The following is a 12,725-nucleotide window of genomic DNA, read 5'->3' as shown; positions in this document are numbered from 1 at the left end:
AATGCGCCCCACCCCGTGATGTTTTTTGTCACTCCTACTGGTGAATGTAATGTAACACACAACCATACAATCCCCAACACCCCGTGATGTTTTTCTCACTCCTACTAGTTAATGTAATTTAACACACACCCATACAATGCGCACCACCCCGCGATGTTTTTCAGAAACCTATCCTACATTGCCACTGCTTGTTCCCTGACCTCCACATGCTGACTACCCCGCTGTGCTTTTCTCCATCCTACATTGCCACTCACTGCCTATCCTAATTCAGACCCTCCAATTCACACCACCCCGTGATGTTTTTCTCACTCCTAATAGTGAATGTAATGTAACACACACCCATACAATGCGCACCATTCCGTGATGTTTTTCTCACTCCTACTAGTGAATGTAATGTAACACACACCCATACAATGCGCACCACCCCGCGATGTTTTTCAGTAACCTATCTACATTGCCACTGCATTTTCCCTGACCTCCTCATGATGACCACCACGCGGTGCTTTTCTTGATCCTACATTGCCACTCACTGCCTATGCTAATTCAGACCCTCCGATTCACACCACCCCGTGATGTTTTTCTCACTCCTACTAGTGAATGTAATGTAACACACACCCATACAATGCGCACCACCCCGTGATGTTTTTCTCACTCCTACTAGTGAATGTAATGTAACACACACCCATACAATGTGCACCACCCCGCAATTTTTTCAGAAACCTATCCTACCGTGCCACTGCATGTTCCCTGACTTCCCCATGCTGACCACCCCGTGGTGGTTTTCTCCATCCTACATTGCCACTCACTGCCTATCCTAATTCAGACCCTCCAATTCACTCCACCCCGTGATGTTTTTCTCACTCCTACTACTGAATGTAATGTAACACACACCCATACAATGCGCACCACCCCGCGATGTTTTTCAGAAACCTATCCCACATGGCCACTGCATGTTCCCTGACCTCCCCATGCTGACCACCCCGCGGTGCTTTTCTCTATCCTACATTGCCACTCACTGCCGATCCTAATTGAGACCCTCTGATTCACACCACCTCGTGATGTTTTTCTCACTCCTACTACTGAATGTAATGTAACACACACCCATACAATGCGCACCACCCCGTTATGTTTTTCTCACTCCTAGTAGTGAATGTAATGTAACACACACCCATACAATGCGCACCACCCCGCGATGTTTTTCTCACTCCTACTAGTGAATGTAATGTAACACACACGCATACAATGCGCACCACACTGCGATGTTTTTCAGAAACCTATCCTACATTGCCACTGCATGTTCCGTGACCTCCCCATGCTGACGACCCCGCGGTGCTTTTCTCCATCCTACATTGCCACTCACTGCCTATCCTAATTCAGACCCTCCGATTCACACCAACCCATGATGTATTTTTCACTCCTACTAGTGAATGTAATGTAACACACACCCATACAATGCGCACCACCCCGTGATGTTTTTCACACTCCTACTAGTGTATGTAATGTAACACACACCCATACAATGCGCACCACCCCGCGATGTTTTTCAGAAACCTATCCTACATTGCCAATGCATGTTCCCTGACCTCCCCATGCTGACCACCCCGCGGTGCTTTTCTCCATCCTACATTGCCACTCACTGCCTATCCTAATTCAGACCCTCCGATTCACACCACCCCGTGATGATTTTCTCACTCCTAATAGTGAATGTAATGTAACACACACCCATACAATGCGCACCACCCTGCGATATTTTTCTCACTCCTACTAGTGAATGTAATGTAACACACACCCATACAATGCGCACTACCCCGTGATGTTTTTCTCACTCCTACTAGTGAATGTAAGGTAACACACACCCGTACAATGTGCACCACCCCGCGATGTTTTTCTCACTCCTACTAGTGAATGTCATGTAACACACACCCATAAAATGCGCTCCACCCCGTGATGTTTTTCTCACTCCTACTAGTGAATATAATGTAACACACACACATAAAATGCGCACCACCCCGCGATGTTTTTCAGAAACCTATCCTACATTGCCACTGCTTGTTCCCTGACCTCCACATGCTGACCACCCCGCGGTGCTTTTCTCCATCCTACATTGCCACTCACTGCCTATCCTAATTCAGACCCACCGATTCACACCACCCCGTGATGTTTTTTTCACTCCTACTAGTGAATGTAATGTAACACACACCCATACAATGCGCACCACCCCGTGATGTTTTTCTCACTCCTACTAGTGAATGTAATGTAACACACACCCATACAATGTGCACCACCCCGAAATTTTTTCAGAAACCTATCCTACCGTGCCACTGCATGTTCCCTGACTTCCCCATGCTGACCACCCCTTGGTGCTTTTCTCCATCCTACATTGCCACTCACTGCCTATCCTAATTCAGCCCCTCCAATTCACTCCACCCCGTGATGTTTTTCTCACTCCTACTACTGAATGTAATGTAACACACACCCATACAATGCGCACCACCCCGCGATGTTTTTCAGAAACCTATCCCACATGGCCACTGCATGTTCCCTGACCTCCCCATGCTGACCACCCCGCGGTGCTTTTCTCTATCCTACATTGCCACTCACTGCCGATCCTAATTGAGACCCTCTGATTCACACCACCTCGTGATGTTTTTCTCACTCCTGCTACTGAATGTAATGTAACACACACCCATACAATGCGCACCACCCCGTTATGTTTTTCTCACTCCTAGTAGTGAATGTAATGTAACACACACGCATACAATGCGCACCACCCCGCGATGTTTTTCTCACTCCTACTAGTGAATGTAATGTAACACACACGCATACAATGCGCACCACACTGCGATGTTTTTCAGAAACCTATCCTACATTGCCACTGCATGTTCCGTGACCTCCCCATGCTGACCACCCCGCGGTGCTTTTCTCCATCCTACATTGCCACTCACTGCCTATCCTAATTCAGACCCTCCGATTCACACCAACCCATGATGTATTTCTCACTCCTACTAGTGAATGTAATGTAACACACACCCATACAATGCGCACCACCCCGTGATGTTTTTCTCACTCCTACTAGTGTATGTAATGTAACACACACCCATACAATGCGCACCACCCCGCGATGTTTTTCAGAAACCTATCCTACATTGCCAATGCATGTTCCCTGACCTCCCGATGCTGACCACACTGCGGTGCTTTTCTCCATCCTACATTGCCCCTCACTGCCTATCATAATTCAGACCCTCCGATTCACACCACCACGTGATGTTTTTCTCACTCCTACTAGTGAATGTAACGTAACACACACATATACAATGCGCACCACCCCGTGATGTTTTGCTCACTAATACTAGTGAATGTAATGTAACACACACCCATACAATGCGCACCACCCCGCGTTGTTTTTCAGAAACCTATCCTACATTGCCACTGCATGTTCCCTGACCTCCCCATGCTGACCACCCCGCGGTGCTTTTCTCCATCCTATATTGCCACTCACTGCCTCTCCTAATTCAGACCCTCCGATTCACACCACCCCGTGATGTTTTTCTCACTCCTACTAATCAATGAAATATAACACACACCCATACAATGCGCACCACACCCGGGATGTTTTTCTCACTCGTACTAGTGAATGTAATGTAACACACAACCATACAATTCGCACCACCCCGCGATGTTTTTCAGAAACCTATCCTACATTGCCACTGCATATTCCCTGACCTCCCCATGCTGATCACCCCGCGTTGCTTTTCTCCATCCTACATTGCCACTCACTGCCTATCCTAATTCAGACCCTCCGATTCACACCACCCCGTGATGTTTTTCTCACTCCTACTAGTGAATGTTATGTAACACACACCCATACAATCCGCACCACCCCGCGATGTTTTTCAGAAACCTATCCTACATGGCCACTGCATGTTCCCTGACCTCCCCATCCTGACCACCCCGCTGTGCTTTTCTCTATCCTACATTGCCACTCACTGCCGATGCTAATTGAGACCCTCTGATTCACACGACCTCGTGATGTTTTTCTCACTCCTACTACTGAATGTAATGTAACACACACCCATACAATGCGCACCACCATGTGATGTTTTGCTCACTAATACTAGTGAATGTAATGTAACACACACCCATACAATGCGCACCACCCCGCGTTGTTTTTCAGAAACCTATCCTACATTGCCACTGCATGTTCCCTGACCTCCCCATGCTGACCACCCCGCGGTGCTTTTCTCCATCCTATATTGCCACTCACTGCCTCTCCTAATTCAGACCCTCCGATTCACACCACCCCGTGATGTTTTTCTCACTCCTAATAGTGAATGTAATGTAACACACACCCATACAATGCGCACCACCCCGCGATGTTTTTCTCACTCCTACTAGTGAATGTAATGTAACACACACCCATACAATGCGCACTACCCCGTGATGTTTTTCTCACTCCTACTAGTGAATGTAAGGTAACACACACCCATACAATGCGCACCACCCCGCGATGTTTTTCAGAAACCTATCCTACATTGCCACTGCATGTTCCCTGACCTCCCCATGCTGACCACCCCGCGGTGCTTTTCTCCATCCTACATTGCCACTCACTGCCTATCCTAATTCAGACCCTCCGATTCACACCACCACGTGATGTTTTTCTCACTCCTACTAGTGAATGTAATGTAACACACACCCATAGAATGTGCACCACCCCATGATGTTTTTCAGAATCCTATCCTACATTGCCACTGCATGTTCCCTGACCTCCCCATGCTGACCACCCCGCGGTGCTTTTCTCCCTCCTACATTGCCACTCACTGCCTATCCTAATTGAGACCCTCCGATTCACACCACCCCGTGATGTTTTTCTCACTCCTACTAGTGAATGTAATGTAACACACACCCATACAATGCGCACCACCCCGTGATGTTGTTCTCACTCCTTATAGTGAATGTAATGAACACACACCCACACAATGCGCACCACCCCGCGATGTTTTTCAGAAACCTATCCTACATTGCCACTGCATGTTCCCTGACCTCCCTATGCTGACGACCCCGCGGTGCTTTTCTCCATCCTACATTGCCACTCACTGCCTATCCTAATTCAGACCCTCTGATTCACACCCCCCGGGATGTTTTTCTCACTCATACTAGTGAATGTAATGTAACACACACCCATACAATGCAAACCACCCCGTGATGTTTTTCTCACTCCTACTAGTGAATGTAATGTAACACACACCCATACAATGCGCACCATCCCGTGATGTTTTTCTCACTCCTACCAGTGAATGTAATGTAACACACACCCATACAATGCGCACCACCCCGCAATGTTTTTCAGAAACCTATCCTACATAGCCACTGCCTGTTCCCTGACCTCCCCTTGCTGACGACCCCGCGGTGCTTTTCTCCATCCTACATTGTCACTCACTGCCATTCCTAATTCAGACTCATTGATTCACACCACCCCGTGATGTTTTTCTAACTCCTACTAGTGAATGTCATGTAACACACACCCATAAAATGCGCTCCACCCCGTGATGTTTTTCTCACTCCTACTAGTGAATATAATGTAACACACACCCATACAATGCGAACCACCCCGCGATGTTTTTCAGAAACCTATCCTACATTGCCACTGCATGTTCCCTGACCTCCACATGCTGACCACCCCGCGGTGCTTTTCTCCATCCTACATTGCCACTCACTCCCTATCCTAATTCAGACCCTCCGATTCACACCACCACGTGATGTTTTTCTCACTCCTACTAGTGAATGTAATGTAACACACACCCATACAATGCGCACCACCCCGTGATGTTTTTCTCACTCCTACTAGTGAATGTAATGTAACACACACCCATACAATGCGCACCACACTGCGATGTTTTTCAGAAACCTATCCTACATTGCCACTGCATGTTCGGTGACCTCCACATGCTGACCACCCCGCGGTGCTTTTCTGCATCCTACATTGCCACTCACTGCCTATCCTAATTCAGACCCTCCGATTCACACCAACCCGTGATGTATTTCTCACTCCTACTAGTGAATGTAATGTAACACACACCCATACAATGCGCACCACCCCGTGATGTTTTTCTCACTCCTACTAGTGTATGTAATGTATCACACACCCATACAATGCGCACCAACCCGTGATGTTTTTCAGAAACCTATCCTACATTGCCAATGCATGTTCCCTGACCTCCCGATGCTGACCACCCTGAGGTGCTTTTCTCCATCCTACATTGCCCCTCACTGCCTATCCTAATTCAGACCCTCCGATTCACACCACCGCGTGATGTTTTTCTCCCTCCTACTAGTGAATGTAATGTAACACACACCCATACAATGCGCACCACCCCGTGATGTTTTTCTCACTCCTACTAGTGTATGTAATGTATCACACACCCATACAATGCGCACCAACCCGCGATGTTTTTCAGAAACCTATCCTACATTGCCAATGCATGTTCCCTGACCTCCCGATGCTGACCACCCTGAGGTGCTTTTCTCCATCCTACATTGCCCCTCACTGCCTATCCTAATTCAGACCCTCCGATTCACACCACCGCGTGATGTTTTTCTCACTCCTACTAGTGAATGTAACGTAACACACACCCATACAATGCGCACCACCCCGTGATGTTTTGCTCACTAATACTAGTGAATGTAATGTAACACACACCCATACAATGCGCACCACTCCGCGTTGTTTTTCAGAAACCTATCCTAAATTGCCACTGCATGTTCGCTGACCTCCCCATGCTGACCACACCGCGGTGCTTTTCTCCATCCTATATGGCCACTCACTGCCTCTCCTAATTCAGACCCTCCGATTCACACCACCCCATGATGTTTTTCTCACTCCTACTAATGAATGTAATGTAACACACACCCATACAATGCGCACCACCCCGGGATGTTTTTCTCACTCCTACTAGTGAATGTAATGTAACACACATCCATACAATGCGCACCACCCCGGGATGTTTTTCTCACTCCTAATAGTGAATGTAATGTAACACACACCCATACAATGCACACCACCCCGCGATGTTTTTCTCACTCCTACTAGAGAATGTAATGTAACACACACGCATACAATGCGCACCACACTGCGATGTTTTTCAGAAACCTATCCTACATTGCCACTGCATGTTCCCTGACCTCCCCATGCTGACCACCCCGCGGTGCTTTTCTCCATCCTGCATTGCCACTCACTGCCTATCCTAATTCAGACCCTCCGATTCACACCACCCCGTGATGTTTTTCTCACTCCTAATAGTGAAAGTAATGTAACACACACCCATACAATGCGCACCATCCCGTGATGTTTTTCTCACTCCTACCAGTGAATGTAATGTAACACACACCCATACAATGCGCACCACCCCGCAATGTTTTTCAGAAACCTATCCTACATAGCCACTGCCTGTTCCCTGACCTCGCCTTGCTGACGACCCCGCGGTGCTTTTCTCCATCCTACATTGTCACTCACTGCCATTCCTAATTCAGACTCATTGATTCACACCACCCCGTGATGTTTTTCTAACTCCTACTAGTGAATGTCATGTAACACACACCCATAAAATGCGCTCCACCCCGTGATGTTTTTCTCACTCCTACTAGTGAATATAATGTAACACACACCCATACAATGCGAACCACCCCGCGATGTTTTTCAGAAACCTATCCTACATTGCCACTGCATGTTCCCTGACCTCCACATGCTGACCACCCCGCGGTGCTTTTCTCCATCCTACATTGCCACTCACTCCCTATCCTAATTCAGACCCTCCGATTCACACCACCACGTGATGTTTTTCTCACTCCTACTAGTGAATGTAATGTAACACACACCCATACAATGCGCACCACCCCGTGATGTTTTTCTCACTCCTACTAGTGAATGTAATGTAACACACACCCATACAATGCGCACCACACTGCGATGTTTTTCAGAAACCTATCCTACATTGCCACTGCATGTTCGGTGACCTCCACATGCTGACCACCCCGCGGTGCTTTTCTGCATCCTACATTGCCACTCACTGCCTATCCTAATTCAGACCCTCCGATTCACACCAACCCGTGATGTATTTCTCACTCCTACTAGTGAATGTAATGTAACACACACCCATACAATGCGCACCACCCCGTGATGTTTTTCTCACTCCTACTAGTGTATGTAATGTATCACACACCCATACAATGCGCACCAACCCGTGATGTTTTTCAGAAACCTATCCTACATTGCCAATGCATGTTCCCTGACCTCCCGATGCTGACCACCCTGAGGTGCTTTTCTCCATCCTACATTGCCCCTCACTGCCTATCCTAATTCAGACCCTCCGATTCACACCACCGCGTGATGTTTTTCTCCCTCCTACTAGTGAATGTAATGTAACACACACCCATACAATGCGCACCACCCCGTGATGTTTTTCTCACTCCTACTAGTGTATGTAATGTATCACACACCCATACAATGCGCACCAACCCGCGATGTTTTTCAGAAACCTATCCTACATTGCCAATGCATGTTCCCTGACCTCCCGATGCTGACCACCCTGAGGTGCTTTTCTCCATCCTACATTGCCCCTCACTGCCTATCCTAATTCAGACCCTCCGATTCACACCACCGCGTGATGTTTTTCTCACTCCTACTAGTGAATGTAACGTAACACACACCCATACAATGCGCACCACCCCGTGATGTTTTGCTCACTAATACTAGTGAATGTAATGTAACACACACCCATACAATGCGCACCACCCCGCGTTGTTTTTCAGAAACCTATCCTAAATTGCCACTGCATGTTCGCTGACCTCCCCATGCTGACCACACCGCGGTGCTTTTCTCCATCCTATATGGCCACTCACTGCCTCTCCTAATTCAGACCCTCCGATTCACACCACCCCATGATGTTTTTCTCACTCCTACTAATGAATGTAATGTAACACACACCCATACAATGCGCACCACCCCGGGATGTTTTTCTCACTCCTACTAGTGAATGTAATGTAACACACATCCATACAATGCGCACCACCCCGGGATGTTTTTCTCACTCCTAATAGTGAATGTAATGTAACACACACCCATACAATGCACACCACCACGCGATGTTTTTCTCACTCCTACTAGAGAATGTAATGTAACACACACGCATACAATGCGCACCACACTGCGATGTTTTTCAGAAACCTATCCTACATTGCCACTGCATGTTCCCTGACCTCCCCATGCTGACCACCCCGCGGTGCTTTTCTCCATCCTGCATTGCCACTCACTGCCTATCCTAATTCAGACCCTCCGATTCACACCACCCCGTGATGTTTTTCTCACTCCTAATAGTGAAAGTAATGTAACACACACCCATACAATGCGCACCACCCCGCGATGTTTTTCTCACTCCTACTAGTGAATGTAATGTAACACACACCCATACAATGCGCACTACCCCGTGATGTTTTTCTCACTCCTACTAGTGAATGTAAGGTAACACACACCCATACAATGCGCACCACCCGCGATGTTTTTCAGAAACCTATCCTACATTGCCACTGCATGTTCCCTGACCTCCCCATGCTGACCACCACGTGGTGCTTTTCTCCATCCTACATTGCCACTCACTGCCTATCCTAATTCAGACCCTCCGATTCACACCACCACGTGATGTTTTTCTCACTCCTACTAGTGAATGTAATGTAACACACACCCATACAATGCGCACCACCCCATGATGTTTTTCAGAATCCTATCCTACACTGCCACTGCATGTTCCCTGACCTCCCCATGCTGACCACCCCGTGGTGCTTTTCTCCCTCCTACATTGCCACTCACTGCTATCCTAATTCAGACCCTCCGATTCACACCACCCCGTGATGTTTTTCTCACTCCTACTAGTGAATGTAATGTAACACACACCCATACAATGCGCACCACCCCGTGATGTTTTTCTCACTCCTACTAGTGAATGTAATGAACACACACCCACACAATGCGCACCACCCCGCGATGTTTTTCAGAAACCTATCCTACATTGCCACTGCATGTTCCCTGACCTCCCTATGCTGACGACCCCGCGGTGCTTTTCTCCATCCTACATTGCCACTCACTGCCTATCCTAATTCAGAACCTCTGATTCACACCCCCCGGGATGTTTTTCTCACTCATACTAGTGAATGTAATGTAACACACACCCATAAAATGCGCACCACCCCGCGATGTTTTTCAGAAACCTATCCTACATTGCCAATGCATGTTCCCTGACCTCCCCATGATGACCACCTCGCGGTGCTTTTCTCCATCCTACATTGCCACTCACTGCCTATCCTAATTCAGACCTTCCGATTCACACCACCCCGTGATGTTTTTCTCAATCCTACTAGTGAATGTAATGTAACACACACCCATACAATGCGCACCACCCCGCGATGTTTTTCAGAAACCTATCCTACATTGCCACTGCATGTAACCTGACCTCCCCATACTGACAACCCCGCGGTACATTTCTCCATCCTACATTGCCACTCACTGCCTATCCTAATTCAGACCCTCTGATTCACACCACCCCGTGATGTTTTTCTCACTCCTACTAGTGAATGTAATGTAACACACACCCATACAATGCGCCCCACCCCGTGATGTTTTTCTCACTCCTACTGGTGAATGTAATGTAACACACAACCATACAATCCCCACCACCCCGTGATGTTTTTCTCACTCCTACTAGTTAATGTAATGTAACACACACCCATACAATGCGCACCACCCCGCGATGTTTTTCAGAAACTTATCCTACATTGCCACTGCATGTTCCCTGACCTCCCCATGCTGACCACCCCGCGGTGCTTTTCTCCATCCTACATTGCCACTCACTGCCTATCCTAATTCAGAAACTCCGATTCAAACCACCCCGTGATGTTTTTCTCACTCCTACTAGTGAATGTAATGTAACACAAACCCACACAATGCGCACCACCCCGTGACGATTTTCGGAAAACTATCCTACATTGCCACTGCATGTTCCCTGACTTCCCCAATGCTGACCACCCCGCGGTGCTTTTATCCATCCTACATTGCCACTCACTGCCTATCCTAATTCAGACTCTCCGATTCACACCACCCCGTGATGTTTTTCTCACTCCTACTAGTGAATGTAATGTAACACACACCCATACAATGCGCACCACCCCGTGATGTTTTTCTCACTCCTACTAGTGAATGTAATGAACACACACCCACACAATGCGCACCACCCCGCGATGTTTTTCAGAAACCTATCCTACATTGCCACTGCATGTTCCCTGACCTCCCTATGCTGACGACCCCGCGGTGCTTTTCTCCATCCTAAATTGCCACTCACTGCCTATCCTAATTCAGAACCTCTGATTCACACCCCCCGGGATGTTTTTCTCACTCATACTAGTGAATGTAATGTAACACACACCCATACAATGCACACCACCCCGTGATGTTTTTCTCACTCCTACTAGTGAATGTAATGTAACACACACCCATACAATGCGCACCATCCCGTGATGTTTTTATCACTCCTACTAGTGAATGTAATGTAACACACACCCATACAATGCGCACCACCCCGCGATGTTTTTCAGAAACCTATCCTACATTGCCAATGCATGTTCCCTGACCTCCCCATGATGACCACCTCGCGGTGCTTTTCTCCATCCTACATTGCCACTCACTGCCTATCCTAATTCAGACCTTCCGATTCACACCACCCCGTGATGTTTTTCTCAATCCTACTAGTGAATGTAATGTAACACACACCCATACAATGTGCACCACCCCGCGATGTTTTTCAGAAACCTATCCTACATTGCCACTGCATGTAACCTGACCTCCCCATACTGACAACCCCGCGGTACTTTTCTCCATCCTACATTGCCACTCACTGCCTATCCTAATTCAGACCCTCTGATTCACACCACCCCGTGATGATTTTCTCACTCCTACTAGTGAATGTAATGTAACACACACCCATACAATGCGCCCCACCCCGTGATGTTTTTCTCACTCCTACTGGTGAATGTAATGTAACACACAACCATACAATCCCCACCACCCCGTGATGTTTTTCTCACTCCTACTAGTTAATGTAATGTAACACACACCCATACAATGCGCACCACCCCGCGATGTTTTTCAGAAACTTATCCTACATTGCCACTGCATGTTCCCTGACCTCCCCATGCTGACCACCCCGCGGTGCTTTTCGCCATCCTACATTGCCACTCACTGCCTATCCTAATTCAGAAACTCCGATTCAAACCACCCCGTGATGTTTTTCTCACTCCTACTAGTGAATGTAATGTAACACAAACCCACACAATGCGCACCACCCCGTGACGATTTTCAGAAAACTATCCTACATTGCCACTGCATGTTCCCTGACTTCCCCAATGCTGACCACCCCGCGGTGCTTTTATCCATCCTACATTGCCACTCACTGCCTATCCTAATTCAGACCCTCCGATTCACACCACCCCGTGATGTTTTTCTCACTCCTACTAGTGAATGTAATGTAACACACACCCATACAATGCGCTCCACCCCGCGATGTTTTTCAGAAACCTATCCTACATTGCCACTACATGTTCCCTGACCTCCCCATGCTGACCACCCCGCGGGGCATTTCTCCATCCTACATTGCCACTCACTGCCTATCCTAATTCAGACCCTG

The sequence above is a fragment of the Cavia porcellus genome, unplaced genomic scaffold (assembly GCF_034190915.1).
Source record: "Cavia porcellus strain 051 isolate PalLab524CR breed Dunkin Hartley unplaced genomic scaffold, mCavPor4.1 scaffold_44, whole genome shotgun sequence".
NCBI classification, from domain to species: Eukaryota; Metazoa; Chordata; class Mammalia; order Rodentia; family Caviidae; genus Cavia; species Cavia porcellus.
Note: the sequence above shows the minus strand (reverse complement) of the source record.